We start from the raw sequence: 12,010 nt of genomic DNA, 5'->3' as shown, positions 1-12,010 counted from the left end.
TTTTGTTTCACAATAGATTAAATAGGACTATGGATTAAGGCTTTTAATGTCAATGGTCTTTCTAAGCTGAAAGTGCCTGCTCTCGTCAGATCGCAGAAGTTACACAGCTTAAGGCCTCGCTAGTACCAGTGTGGGAGACTGTCTGGGAATCCGTGGTGCGCTTGACTTTTTATTATGTCGTTAAGATTCTGTTTCACAATAGATTAAATAGGACTATGGATTAAAGGATTTAACGTCAATGGCCATTCTAAGCTGAATGTGCCTGCTCTCGTCCGAACGCAGAAGTTACACAGCTTAAGGCCTCGCTAGTACCAGTGTGGGAGACTGTCTGGGAATCCGTGGTGCGGTTGCTTTTTTATTATGTTGTTTAGATTTTGTTTCACAATCGATTAAAAAGGACTATGGATTAAAGCATTTAACGTCAATGGCCATTCTAAGCTGAATGTGCCTGCTCTCGTCAGAACGCAGAAGTTACACAGCTTAAGGCCTCGCTAGTACCAGTGTGGGAGACTGTCTGGGAATCCGTGGTGCGGTTGCCTTTTTATTATGTCGTTTAGATTTTGTTTCACAATAGATTAAATAGGACTATGGATTAAAGCATTTAACGTCAATGGCCATTCTAAGCTGAATGTGCCTTTCTTCGTCAGAACGCAGAAGTTACACAGCTTAAGGCCTCGCTAGTACCAGTGTGGGAGACTGTCTGGGTATCCGTGGTGCGGTTGAATTTTTATTATGTCGTTTAGATTTTGTTTCACAATCGATTAAAAAGGACTATGGATTAAAGCATTTAACGTCAATGGCTATTCTAAGCTGAATGTCCCTGCTCTCGTCAGATCGCAGAAGTTACACAGCTTAAGGCCTCGCTAGTACCAGTGTGGGAGACTGTCTGGGAATCCGTGGTGCGGTTGACTTTTTATTATGTAGTTTAGATTTTGTTTCACAATAGATTAAATAGGACTATGGATTAAAGCATTTAACGTCAATGGCCATTCTAAGCTGAATGTGCCTTTCTTCGTCAGAACGCAGAAGTTACACAGCTTAAGGCCTCGCTAGTACCAGTGTGGGAGACTGTCTGGGTATCCGTGGTGCGGTTGAATTTTTATTATGTCGTTTAGATTTTGTTTCACAATCGATTAAAAAGGACTATGGATTAAAGCATTTAATGTCAATGGCTATTCTAAGCTGAATGTCCCTGCTCTCGTCAGATCGCAGAAGTTACACAGCTTAAGGCCTCGCTAGTACCAGTGTGGGAGACTGTCTGGGAATCCGTGGTGCGGTTGACTTTTTATTATGTCGTTTAGATTTTGTTTCACAATCGATTAAAAAGGACTATGGATTAAAGCATTTAATGTCAATGGCCATTCTAAGCTGAATGTGCCTGCTCTCGTCAGATCGCAGAAGTTACACAGCTTAAGGCCTCGCTAGTACCAGTGTGGGAGACTGTCTGGGAATCCGTGGTGCGGTTGAATTTTTATTATGTTGTTTAGATTTTGTTTCACAATCGATTAAAAAGGACTATGGATTAAAGCATTTAATGTCAATGGCCATTCTAAGCTGAATGTGCCTGCTCTCGTCAGATCGCAGAAGTTACACAGCTTAAGGCCTCGCTAGTACCAGTGTGGGAGACTGTCTGGGAATCCGTGGTGCAGTTGACTTTTTATTATGTCGTTTAGATTTTGTTTCACAATCGATTAAAAAGGACTATGGATTAAAGCATTTAATGTCAATGGCCAGTCTAAGCTGAATGTGCCTGCTCTTGTTAGATCGCAGAACTTACACAGCTTAACGCCTCGCTAGTACCAATGTGGGAGACTGTCTGGGAATCCGTGGTGCGGTTGACTTTTTATTATGTCGTTTAGATTTTGTTTCACAATAGATTAAATAGGACTATGGATTAAAGCATTTAACGTCAATGGCCATTCTAAGCTGAATGTGCCTGCTCTCGTCCGATCGCAGAAGTTACACAGCTTAAGTCCTCGCTAGTACCAGTGTGGGAGACTGTCTGGGAATCCGTGGTGCGGTTGACTTTTTATTATGTCGTTTAGATTTTGTTTCACAATTGATTAAAAAGGACTATGGATTAAAGCATTTAATGTCAATGGCCATTCTAAGCGGAATGTGCCTGCTCTCGTCAGATCGCAGAAGTTACACAGCTTAAGGCCTCGCTAGTACCAGTGTGGGAGACTGTCTGCGAATCCGTGGTGCGGTAGACTTTTTATTATGTCGTTTAGATTTTGTTTCACAAACGATTAAAAAGGACTATGGATTAAAGCATTTAATGTCAATGGCCATTCTAAGCTGAATGTACCTGCTCTCGTCAGATCGCAGAAATTACACAGCTTAAGGCCTCGCTAGTACCAGTGTGGGAGACTGTCTGGGAATCCGTGGTGCGGTTGACTTTTTATTATGTCGTTTAGATTTTGTTTCACAATCGATTAAAAAGGACTATGGATTAAAGCATTTAAAGTCAATGGCCATTCTAAGCTGAATGTCCCTGCTCTCGTCAAATCGCAGAAGTTACACAGCTTAAGGCCTCGCTAGTACCAGTGTGGGAGACACTCTGGGAATCCGTGGTGCAGTTGACTTTTTATTATGTCGTTTAGATTTTGTTTCACAATAGATTAAATAGGACTATGGATTAAGGCTTTTAACGTCAATGGCCATTCTAAGCTGAATGTGCCAGCTCTCGTCAGATCGCAGAAGTTACACAGCTTAAGACCTCGCTAGTACCAGTGTGGGAGACTGTCTGGGAATCCGTGGTGCGGTTGACTTTTTATTATGTCGTTTAGATTTTGTTTCACAATCGATTAAAAAGGACTATGGATTAAAGCATTTAATGTCAATGCCCATTCTAAGCTGAATGTGCCTGCTCTCGTCAAATCGCAGAAGTTACACGGCTTAACGCCTCGCTAGTACCAGTGTGGGAGACTGTCTGGGAATCCGTGGTGCGGTTGACTTTTTATTATGTCGTTTAGATTTTGTTTCACAATAGATTAAATAGGACTATGGATTAAAGCATTTAATGTCAATGGCCATTCTAAGCTGAATGTGCCTGCTCTCGTCAGATCGCAGAAGTTACACAGCTTAAGGCCTCGCTAGTACCAGTGTGGGAGACTGTCTGGGAATCCGTGGTGCGGTTGACTTTTTATTATGTTGTTTAGATTTTGTTTCACAATCGATTAAAAAGGACTATGGATTAAAGCATTTAATGTCAATGCCAATTCTAAGCTGAATGTGCCTGCTCTCGTTAGATCGCAGAAGTAACACGGCTTAACGCCTCGCTAGTACCAGTGTGGGAGACTGTCTGGGAATCCGTGGTGCGGTTGACGTTTTATTATGTCGTTTAGATTTTGTTTCACAATAGATTAAATAGGACTATGGATTAAAGCATTTAATGTCAATGGCCATTCTAAGCTGAATGTGCCTGCTCTCGTCAGATCGCAGAAGTTACACAGCTTAAGGCCTCGCTAGTACCAGTGTGGGAGACTGTCTGGGAATCCGTGGTGCGGTTGACTTTTTATTATGTCGTTTAGATTTTGTTTCACAATCGATTAAAAAGGACTATGGATTAAAGCATTTAATGTCAATGGCCATTCTAAGCTGAATGTGCCTGCTCTCGTCAGATCGCAGAAGTTACACAGCTTAAGGCCTCGCTAGTACCAGTGTGGGAGACTGTCTGGGAATCCGCGGTGCGTTTGATTTTTTATTATGTCGTTTAGATTTTGTTTCACAATAGATTAAATAGGACTATGGATTAAAGGATTTAACGTCAATGGCCATTCTAAGCTGAATGTGCCTGCTCTCGTCAGAACGCAGAAGTTACACAGCTTAAGGCCTCGCTAGTACCAGTGTGGGAGACTGTCTGGGAATCCGTGGTGCGGTTGATTTTTTATTATGTCGTTTAGATTTTGTTTCACAATCGATTAAAAAGGACTATGGATTAAAGCATTTAATGTCAATGCCCTTTCAAAGCTGAATGTCCCTGCTCTCGTCAGATCACAGAAGTTACACAGCTTAAGGCCTCGCTAGTACCAGTGTGGGAGACTGTCTGGGAATCCGTGGTGCGGTTGACTTTTTATTATGTGGTTTAGATTTTGTTTCACAATAGATTAAATAGGACTATGGATTAAGGCTTTTAATGTCAATGGTCTTTCTAAGCTGAAAGTGCCTGCTCTCGTCAGATCGCAGAAGTTACACAGCTTAAGGCCTCGCTAGTACCAGTGTGGGAGACTGTCTGGGAATCCGTGGTGCGCTTGACTTTTTATTATGTCGTTAAGATTCTGTTTCACAATAGATTAAATAGGACTATGGATTAAAGGATTTAACGTCAATGGCCATTCTAAGCTGAATGTGCCTGCTCTCGTCCGAACGCAGAAGTTACACAGCTTAAGGCCTCGCTAGTACCAGTGTGGGAGACTGTCTGGGAATCCGTGGTGCGGTTGCTTTTTTATTATGTTGTTTAGATTTTGTTTCACAATCGATTAAAAAGGACTATGGATTAAAGCATTTAACGTCAATGGCCATTCTAAGCTGAATGTGCCTGCTCTCGTCAGAACGCAGAAGTTACACAGCTTAAGGCCTCGCTAGTACCAGTGTGGGAGACTGTCTGGGAATCCGTGGTGCGGTTGCCTTTTTATTATGTCGTTTAGATTTTGTTTCACAATAGATTAAATAGGACTATGGATTAAAGCATTTAACGTCAATGGCCATTCTAAGCTGAATGTGCCTTTCTTCGTCAGAACGCAGAAGTTACACAGCTTAAGGCCTCGCTAGTACCAGTGTGGGAGACTGTCTGGGTATCCGTGGTGCGGTTGAATTTTTATTATGTCGTTTAGATTTTGTTTCACAATCGATTAAAAAGGACTATGGATTAAAGCATTTAACGTCAATGGCTATTCTAAGCTGAATGTCCCTGCTCTCGTCAGATCGCAGAAGTTACACAGCTTAAGGCCTCGCTAGTACCAGTGTGGGAGACTGTCTGGGAATCCGTGGTGCGGTTGACTTTTTATTATGTAGTTTAGATTTTGTTTCACAATAGATTAAATAGGACTATGGATTAAAGCATTTAACGTCAATGGCCATTCTAAGCTGAATGTGCCTTTCTTCGTCAGAACGCAGAAGTTACACAGCTTAAGGCCTCGCTAGTACCAGTGTGGGAGACTGTCTGGGTATCCGTGGTGCGGTTGAATTTTTATTATGTCGTTTAGATTTTGTTTCACAATCGATTAAAAAGGACTATGGATTAAAGCATTTAATGTCAATGGCTATTCTAAGCTGAATGTCCCTGCTCTCGTCAGATCGCAGAAGTTACACAGCTTAAGGCCTCGCTAGTACCAGTGTGGGAGACTGTCTGGGAATCCGTGGTGCGGTTGACTTTTTATTATGTCGTTTAGATTTTGTTTCACAATCGATTAAAAAGGACTATGGATTAAAGCATTTAATGTCAATGGCCATTCTAAGCTGAATGTGCCTGCTCTCGTCAGATCGCAGAAGTTACACAGCTTAAGGCCTCGCTAGTACCAGTGTGGGAGACTGTCTGGGAATCCGTGGTGCGGTTGAATTTTTATTATGTTGTTTAGATTTTGTTTCACAATCGATTAAAAAGGACTATGGATTAAAGCATTTAATGTCAATGGCCATTCTAAGCTGAATGTGCCTGCTCTCGTCAGATCGCAGAAGTTACACAGCTTAAGGCCTCGCTAGTACCAGTGTGGGAGACTGTCTGGGAATCCGTGGTGCAGTTGACTTTTTATTATGTCGTTTAGATTTTGTTTCACAATCGATTAAAAAGGACTATGGATTAAAGCATTTAATGTCAATGGCCAGTCTAAGCTGAATGTGCCTGCTCTTGTTAGATCGCAGAACTTACACAGCTTAACGCCTCGCTAGTACCAATGTGGGAGACTGTCTGGGAATCCGTGGTGCGGTTGACTTTTTATTATGTCGTTTAGATTTTGTTTCACAATAGATTAAATAGGACTATGGATTAAAGCATTTAACGTCAATGGCCATTCTAAGCTGAATGTGCCTGCTCTCGTCCGATCGCAGAAGTTACACAGCTTAAGTCCTCGCTAGTACCAGTGTGGGAGACTGTCTGGGAATCCGTGGTGCGGTTGACTTTTTATTATGTCGTTTAGATTTTGTTTCACAATTGATTAAAAAGGACTATGGATTAAAGCATTTAATGTCAATGGCCATTCTAAGCGGAATGTGCCTGCTCTCGTCAGATCGCAGAAGTTACACAGCTTAAGGCCTCGCTAGTACCAGTGTGGGAGACTGTCTGCGAATCCGTGGTGCGGTAGACTTTTTATTATGTCGTTTAGATTTTGTTTCACAAACGATTAAAAAGGACTATGGATTAAAGCATTTAATGTCAATGGCCATTCTAAGCTGAATGTACCTGCTCTCGTCAGATCGCAGAAATTACACAGCTTAAGGCCTCGCTAGTACCAGTGTGGGAGACTGTCTGGGAATCCGTGGTGCGGTTGACTTTTTATTATGTCGTTTAGATTTTGTTTCACAATCGATTAAAAAGGACTATGGATTAAAGCATTTAAAGTCAATGGCCATTCTAAGCTGAATGTCCCTGCTCTCGTCAAATCGCAGAAGTTACACAGCTTAAGGCCTCGCTAGTACCAGTGTGGGAGACACTCTGGGAATCCGTGGTGCAGTTGACTTTTTATTATGTCGTTTAGATTTTGTTTCACAATAGATTAAATAGGACTATGGATTAAGGCTTTTAACGTCAATGGCCATTCTAAGCTGAATGTGCCAGCTCTCGTCAGATCGCAGAAGTTACACAGCTTAAGACCTCGCTAGTACCAGTGTGGGAGACTGTCTGGGAATCCGTGGTGCGGTTGACTTTTTATTATGTCGTTTAGATTTTGTTTCACAATCGATTAAAAAGGACTATGGATTAAAGCATTTAATGTCAATGCCCATTCTAAGCTGAATGTGCCTGCTCTCGTCAAATCGCAGAAGTTACACGGCTTAACGCCTCGCTAGTACCAGTGTGGGAGACTGTCTGGGAATCCGTGGTGCGGTTGACTTTTTATTATGTCGTTTAGATTTTGTTTCACAATAGATTAAATAGGACTATGGATTAAAGCATTTAATGTCAATGGCCATTCTAAGCTGAATGTGCCTGCTCTCGTCAGATCGCAGAAGTTACACAGCTTAAGGCCTCGCTAGTACCAGTGTGGGAGACTGTCTGGGAATCCGTGGTGCGGTTGACTTTTTATTATGTTGTTTAGATTTTGTTTCACAATCGATTAAAAAGGACTATGGATTAAAGCATTTAATGTCAATGCCAATTCTAAGCTGAATGTGCCTGCTCTCGTTAGATCGCAGAAGTAACACGGCTTAACGCCTCGCTAGTACCAGTGTGGGAGACTGTCTGGGAATCCGTGGTGCGGTTGACGTTTTATTATGTCGTTTAGATTTTGTTTCACAATAGATTAAATAGGACTATGGATTAAAGCATTTAATGTCAGTGGCCATTCTAAGCTGAATGTGCCTGCTCTCGTCAGATCGCAGAAGTTACACAGCTTAAGGCCTCGCTAGTACCAGTGTGGGAGACTGTCTGGGAATCCGTGGTGCGGTTGGCTTTTTATTATGTCGTTTAGATTTTGTTTCACAATAGATTAAATAGGACTATGGATTAAGGCTTTTAATGTCAATGGCCATTCTAAGCTGAATGTGCCTTCTCTCGTCAGATCGCAGAAGTTACACAGCTTGAGGCCTCGCTAGTACCAGTGTGGGAGACTGTCTGGGAATCCGTGGTGCGGTTGACTTTTTATTATGTCGTTTCGATTTTGTTTCACAATCGATTAAAAAGGACTATGGATTAAAGCTTTTAATGTCAATGGCCAGTCTAAGCTGAATGTGCCTGCTCTCGTTAGATCGCAGAACTTACACAGCTTAACGCCTCGCTAGTACCAATGTGGGAGACTGTCTGGGAATCCGTGGTGCGGTTGAATTTTTATTATGTCGTTTAGATTTTGTTTCACAATCGATTAAAAAGGACTATGGATTAAAGCATTTAATGTCAATGGCTATTCTAAGCTGAATGTCCCTGCTCTCGTCAGATCGCAGAAGTTACACAGCTTAAGGCCTCGCTACTACCAGTGTGGGAGACTGTCTGGGAATCCGTGGTGCGGTTGACTTTTTATTATGTCGTTTAGATTTTGTTTCACAATCGATTAAAAAGGACTATGGATTAAAGCATTTAATGTCAATGGCCAGTCTAAGCTGAATGTGCCTGCTCTTGTTAGATCGCAGAACTTACACAGCTTAACGCCTCGCTAGTACGAGTGTGGGAGACTGTCTGGGAATCCGTGGTGCGGTTGACTTTTTATTATGTCGTTTAGATTTTGTTTCACAATCGATTAAAAAGGACTATGGATTAAAGCATTTAATGTCAATGGCCATTCTAAGCTGAATGTGCCTGCTCTCGTCAGATCGCAGAAGTTACACAGCTTAAGGCCTCGCTAGTACCAGTGTGGGAGACTGTCTGGGAATCCGTGGTGCGGTTGACTTTTTATTATGTCGTTTAGATTTTTTTTCACAATCGATTAAAAAGGACTATGGATTAAAGCATTTAATGTCAATGGCCATTCTAAGCTGAATGTGCCTGCTCTCGTCAGATCGCAGAAGTTACACAGCTTAAGGCCTCGCTAGTACCAGTGTGGGAGACTGTCTGGGAATCCGTGGTGCGGTTGACTTTTTATTATGTCGTTTAGATTTTGTTTCACAATCGATTAAAAAGGACTATGGATTAAAGCATTTAATGTCAATGGCCATTCTAAGCTGAATGTGCCTGCTCTCGTCAGATCGCAGAAGTTACACAGCTTAAGGCCTCGCTAGTACCAGTGTGGGAGACTGTCTGGGAATCCGTGGTGCGGTTGACTTTTTATTATGTCGTTTAGATTTTGTTTCACAATCGATTAAAAAGGACTATGGATTAAAGCATTTAATGTCAATGGCCATTCTAAGCTGAATGTGCCTGCTCTCGTCAGATCGCAGAAGTTACACAGCTTAAAGGCATGGTGTTGCCCTAAAAACATGTTTTTTTTTTAAAAATTAAACATTTAGTGTGTGGGTGATTAAACATTGTTAAAATTTTTTTTTTTTTTTTTGGCACGAGCCATGTAATATTATAAATTATTTCTAATTTATAATACTACCCATTTTTGGCCACTAGATGGGGCTGTTCCCAAAATTGCAGCATTGCAACATTGGGTTAAAAGCCCTCGCTCTAGTGAGCTCTCAGCATCCCCCCCTCCTTTATCCTGGCTAGTGCCGGGATAAACGAGGGGTTTGAAAGGTTTAACCTGCTACACTGCGTGTCGCCATTTTTTGAGGTAACCCACAGTGTAGTAGGTTTACATATAGTAGTAAACACACACAAACACTAACATACATTGAAATCTCTTACCTGCTCCTGCCGCCGCGGCTCCCTCTGGCCCGTCCGCTCCGTTTGCTGCCGCTGTTCCATGTGCACAAGTCCGGAAGCCGCGACCGGAAGTAGTAATATTACAGTCCGGCCGCGACTTCCGGTCCACAGGAAAATGGCGCCGGACGGCGCCAATTTCGAATAGGACTGTGTGGGAGCGGCGCATGCGCAGTTCCCACACAGACGCCGTACACGGACGTGAATGGGACGGGAGCCGTTCACAGTCCCTATGGGACTGTGGCTGCCGTACTCCATGTCTGTGTGTGTCGTTAATCGACACACACAGAAATGGAACAAAAAATGGCAGCCCCCATAGGGAAGAAAAACTGTAAAAAGAAGAAAAAGTAAAACACAAACACACAAATGAATAAAAACGTTTTTATTAAAGCACTAACATCTTTAACATATAAAAAAAATTATTTGCCATGACACTGTTCCTTTAAGGCCTCGCTAGTACCAGTGTGGGAGACTGTCTGGGAATCCGTGGTGCGGTTGACTTTTTATTATGTCGTTTAGATTTTGTTTCACAATAGATTAAATAGGACTATGGATTAAAGCATTTAATGTCAATGGCCATTCTAAGCTGAATGTGCCTGCTCTCGTCAGATCGTAGAAGTTACACAGCTTAAGGCCTCGCTAGTACCAGTGTGGGAGACTGTCTGGGAATCCGTGGTGCGGTTGACTTTTTATTATGTCGTTTAGATTTTGTTTCACAATAGATTAAATAGGACTATGGATTAAAGCATTTAACGTCAATGGCCATTCTAAGCTGAATGTGCCTTCTCTCGTCAGAATGCAGAAGTTACACAGCTTAAGGCCTCGCTAGTACCAGTGTGGGAGACTGTCTGGGTATCCGTGGTGCGGTTGCATTTTTATTATGTCGTTTAGATTTTGTTTCACAATCGATTAAAAAGGACTATGGATTAAAGCATTTAATGTCAATGGCTATTCTAAGCTAAATGTCCCTACTCTCGTCAGATCGCAGAAGTTACACAGCTTAAGGCCTCGCTAGTACCAGTGTGGGAGACTGTCTGGGAATCCGTGGTGCGGTTGACTTTTTATTATGTCGTTTAGATTTTGTTTCACAATCGATTAAAAAGGACTATGGATTAAAGCATTTAATGTCAATGGCCATTCTAAGCTGAATGTGCCTGCTCTCGTCAGATCGCAGAAGTTACACAGCTTAAGGCCTCGCTAGTACCAGTGTGGGAGACTGTCTGGGAATCCGTGGTGCGGTTGACTTTTTATTATGTCGTTTAGATTTTGTTTCACAATCGATTAAAAAGGACTATGGATTAAAGCATTTAATGTCAATGGCCAGTCTAAGCTGAATGTGCCTGCTCTTGTTAGATCGCAGAACTTACACAGCTTAACACCTCGCTAGTACCAATGTGGGAGACTGTCTGGGAATCCGTGGTGCGGTTGACTTTATTATGTCGTTTAGATTTTGTTTCACAATCGATTAAAAAGGACTATGGATTAAAGCATTTAATGTCAATGGCCATTCTAAGCTGAATGTGCCTGCTCTCGTCAGATCGCAGAAGTTACACAGCTTAAGGCCTCGCTAGTACCAGTGTGGGAGACTGTCTGGGAATCCGTGGTGCGGTTGACTTTTTATTATGTCGTTTAGATTTTGTTTCACAATCGATTAAAAAGGACTATGGATTAAAGCATTTAATGTCAATGGCCATTCTAAGCTGAATGTGCCTGCTCTCGTCAGATCGCAGAAGTTACACAGCTTAAGGCCTCGCTAGTACCAGTGTGGGAGACTGTCTGGGAATCCGTGGTGCGGTTGACTTTTTATTATGTCGTTTAGATTTTGTTTCACAATAGATTAAATAGGACTATGGATTAAAGCATTTAACGTCAATGGCCATTCTAAGCTGAATGTGCCTGCTCTCGTCAGAACACAGAAGTTACACAGCTTAAGGCATCGCTAGTACCAGTGTGGGAGACTGTCTGGGAATCCGTGGTGCGGTTGACTTTTTATTATGTCGTTTAGATTTTGTTTCACAATGGATTAAATAGGACTATGGATTAAAGCCTTTAACGTCAATGGCCATTCTAAGCTGAATGTGCCTGCTCTCGTCAGAACACAGAAGTTACACAGCTTAAGGCATCGCTAGTACCAGTGTGGGAGACTGTCTGGGAATCCGTGGTGCGGTTGACTTTTTATTATGTCGTTTAGATTTTGTTTCACAATCGATTAAAAAGGACTATGGATTAAAGCATTTAATGTCAATGGCCATTCTAAGCTGAATGTGCCTGCTCTCGTCAGATCGCAGAAGTTACACAGCTTAAGGCCTCGCTAGTACCAGTGTGGGAGACTGTCTGGGAATCCGTGGTGCGGTTGACTTTTTATTATGTCGTTTAGATTTTGTTTCACAATCGATTAAAAAGGACTATGGATTAAAGCATTTAATGTCAATGGCCATTCTAAGCTGAATGTGCCTGCTCTCGTCAGATCGCAGAAGTTACACAGCTTAAGGCCTCGCTAGTACCAGTGTGGGAGACTGTCTGGGAATCCGTGGTGCGGTTGACTTTTTATTATGTCGT

General features: G+C 42.2%; 43 pseudogenes; all 43 read left to right on the top strand.

Annotated features, from left to right (window-relative positions):
- The first annotated feature begins 48 nt into the window (after positions 1-48).
- On the top strand, positions 49-167 carry LOC142678344 (5S ribosomal RNA; annotated as a pseudogene).
- Positions 168-234: 67 nt separating this feature from the next.
- Positions 235-353, top strand: LOC142735902 (5S ribosomal RNA; annotated as a pseudogene).
- A 67-nt stretch (positions 354-420) lies between these two features.
- Positions 421-539, top strand: LOC142728937 (5S ribosomal RNA; annotated as a pseudogene).
- Positions 540-792: 253 nt separating this feature from the next.
- On the top strand, positions 793-911 carry LOC142735987 (5S ribosomal RNA; annotated as a pseudogene).
- A 253-nt stretch (positions 912-1,164) lies between these two features.
- On the top strand, positions 1,165-1,283 carry LOC142735986 (5S ribosomal RNA; annotated as a pseudogene).
- A 67-nt stretch (positions 1,284-1,350) lies between these two features.
- LOC142736636 (5S ribosomal RNA) lies at positions 1,351-1,469 on the top strand (annotated as a pseudogene).
- A 67-nt stretch (positions 1,470-1,536) lies between these two features.
- LOC142715904 (5S ribosomal RNA) lies at positions 1,537-1,655 on the top strand (annotated as a pseudogene).
- Positions 1,656-1,908: 253 nt separating this feature from the next.
- LOC142736314 (5S ribosomal RNA) lies at positions 1,909-2,027 on the top strand (annotated as a pseudogene).
- Positions 2,028-2,094: 67 nt separating this feature from the next.
- Positions 2,095-2,213, top strand: LOC142699443 (5S ribosomal RNA; annotated as a pseudogene).
- A 67-nt stretch (positions 2,214-2,280) lies between these two features.
- Positions 2,281-2,399, top strand: LOC142678809 (5S ribosomal RNA; annotated as a pseudogene).
- Positions 2,400-2,466: 67 nt separating this feature from the next.
- LOC142703356 (5S ribosomal RNA) lies at positions 2,467-2,585 on the top strand (annotated as a pseudogene).
- A 67-nt stretch (positions 2,586-2,652) lies between these two features.
- LOC142669770 (5S ribosomal RNA) lies at positions 2,653-2,771 on the top strand (annotated as a pseudogene).
- Positions 2,772-3,024: 253 nt separating this feature from the next.
- On the top strand, positions 3,025-3,143 carry LOC142712237 (5S ribosomal RNA; annotated as a pseudogene).
- A 253-nt stretch (positions 3,144-3,396) lies between these two features.
- LOC142712226 (5S ribosomal RNA) lies at positions 3,397-3,515 on the top strand (annotated as a pseudogene).
- Positions 3,516-3,582: 67 nt separating this feature from the next.
- LOC142668921 (5S ribosomal RNA) lies at positions 3,583-3,701 on the top strand (annotated as a pseudogene).
- A 67-nt stretch (positions 3,702-3,768) lies between these two features.
- On the top strand, positions 3,769-3,887 carry LOC142721052 (5S ribosomal RNA; annotated as a pseudogene).
- Positions 3,888-4,140: 253 nt separating this feature from the next.
- On the top strand, positions 4,141-4,259 carry LOC142678333 (5S ribosomal RNA; annotated as a pseudogene).
- Positions 4,260-4,326: 67 nt separating this feature from the next.
- Positions 4,327-4,445, top strand: LOC142735901 (5S ribosomal RNA; annotated as a pseudogene).
- A 67-nt stretch (positions 4,446-4,512) lies between these two features.
- On the top strand, positions 4,513-4,631 carry LOC142728931 (5S ribosomal RNA; annotated as a pseudogene).
- Positions 4,632-4,884: 253 nt separating this feature from the next.
- LOC142735984 (5S ribosomal RNA) lies at positions 4,885-5,003 on the top strand (annotated as a pseudogene).
- Positions 5,004-5,256: 253 nt separating this feature from the next.
- Positions 5,257-5,375, top strand: LOC142735983 (5S ribosomal RNA; annotated as a pseudogene).
- Positions 5,376-5,442: 67 nt separating this feature from the next.
- LOC142736635 (5S ribosomal RNA) lies at positions 5,443-5,561 on the top strand (annotated as a pseudogene).
- A 67-nt stretch (positions 5,562-5,628) lies between these two features.
- Positions 5,629-5,747, top strand: LOC142715970 (5S ribosomal RNA; annotated as a pseudogene).
- Positions 5,748-6,000: 253 nt separating this feature from the next.
- Positions 6,001-6,119, top strand: LOC142736316 (5S ribosomal RNA; annotated as a pseudogene).
- A 67-nt stretch (positions 6,120-6,186) lies between these two features.
- LOC142699432 (5S ribosomal RNA) lies at positions 6,187-6,305 on the top strand (annotated as a pseudogene).
- A 67-nt stretch (positions 6,306-6,372) lies between these two features.
- LOC142677614 (5S ribosomal RNA) lies at positions 6,373-6,491 on the top strand (annotated as a pseudogene).
- A 67-nt stretch (positions 6,492-6,558) lies between these two features.
- On the top strand, positions 6,559-6,677 carry LOC142703345 (5S ribosomal RNA; annotated as a pseudogene).
- Positions 6,678-6,744: 67 nt separating this feature from the next.
- LOC142669759 (5S ribosomal RNA) lies at positions 6,745-6,863 on the top strand (annotated as a pseudogene).
- Positions 6,864-7,116: 253 nt separating this feature from the next.
- On the top strand, positions 7,117-7,235 carry LOC142712215 (5S ribosomal RNA; annotated as a pseudogene).
- Positions 7,236-7,488: 253 nt separating this feature from the next.
- Positions 7,489-7,607, top strand: LOC142736019 (5S ribosomal RNA; annotated as a pseudogene).
- A 67-nt stretch (positions 7,608-7,674) lies between these two features.
- Positions 7,675-7,793, top strand: LOC142688757 (5S ribosomal RNA; annotated as a pseudogene).
- Positions 7,794-8,046: 253 nt separating this feature from the next.
- Positions 8,047-8,165, top strand: LOC142679652 (5S ribosomal RNA; annotated as a pseudogene).
- A 253-nt stretch (positions 8,166-8,418) lies between these two features.
- On the top strand, positions 8,419-8,537 carry LOC142712204 (5S ribosomal RNA; annotated as a pseudogene).
- Positions 8,538-8,604: 67 nt separating this feature from the next.
- On the top strand, positions 8,605-8,723 carry LOC142712193 (5S ribosomal RNA; annotated as a pseudogene).
- Positions 8,724-8,790: 67 nt separating this feature from the next.
- Positions 8,791-8,909, top strand: LOC142712171 (5S ribosomal RNA; annotated as a pseudogene).
- A 1,110-nt stretch (positions 8,910-10,019) lies between these two features.
- LOC142736395 (5S ribosomal RNA) lies at positions 10,020-10,138 on the top strand (annotated as a pseudogene).
- Positions 10,139-10,577: 439 nt separating this feature from the next.
- LOC142712038 (5S ribosomal RNA) lies at positions 10,578-10,696 on the top strand (annotated as a pseudogene).
- A 251-nt stretch (positions 10,697-10,947) lies between these two features.
- LOC142711916 (5S ribosomal RNA) lies at positions 10,948-11,066 on the top strand (annotated as a pseudogene).
- Positions 11,067-11,133: 67 nt separating this feature from the next.
- LOC142711794 (5S ribosomal RNA) lies at positions 11,134-11,252 on the top strand (annotated as a pseudogene).
- A 67-nt stretch (positions 11,253-11,319) lies between these two features.
- Positions 11,320-11,438, top strand: LOC142682978 (5S ribosomal RNA; annotated as a pseudogene).
- Positions 11,439-11,505: 67 nt separating this feature from the next.
- On the top strand, positions 11,506-11,624 carry LOC142682967 (5S ribosomal RNA; annotated as a pseudogene).
- Positions 11,625-11,691: 67 nt separating this feature from the next.
- LOC142711672 (5S ribosomal RNA) lies at positions 11,692-11,810 on the top strand (annotated as a pseudogene).
- A 67-nt stretch (positions 11,811-11,877) lies between these two features.
- On the top strand, positions 11,878-11,996 carry LOC142711558 (5S ribosomal RNA; annotated as a pseudogene).
- The last annotated feature ends 14 nt before the right edge of the window (positions 11,997-12,010 follow it).

This window comes from Rhinoderma darwinii, chromosome 1 (genome assembly GCF_050947455.1).
Source record: "Rhinoderma darwinii isolate aRhiDar2 chromosome 1, aRhiDar2.hap1, whole genome shotgun sequence".
NCBI lineage: Eukaryota > Metazoa > Chordata > Amphibia > Anura > Rhinodermatidae > Rhinoderma > Rhinoderma darwinii.
This window is presented reverse-complemented; position numbering and strand designations above follow the sequence as displayed.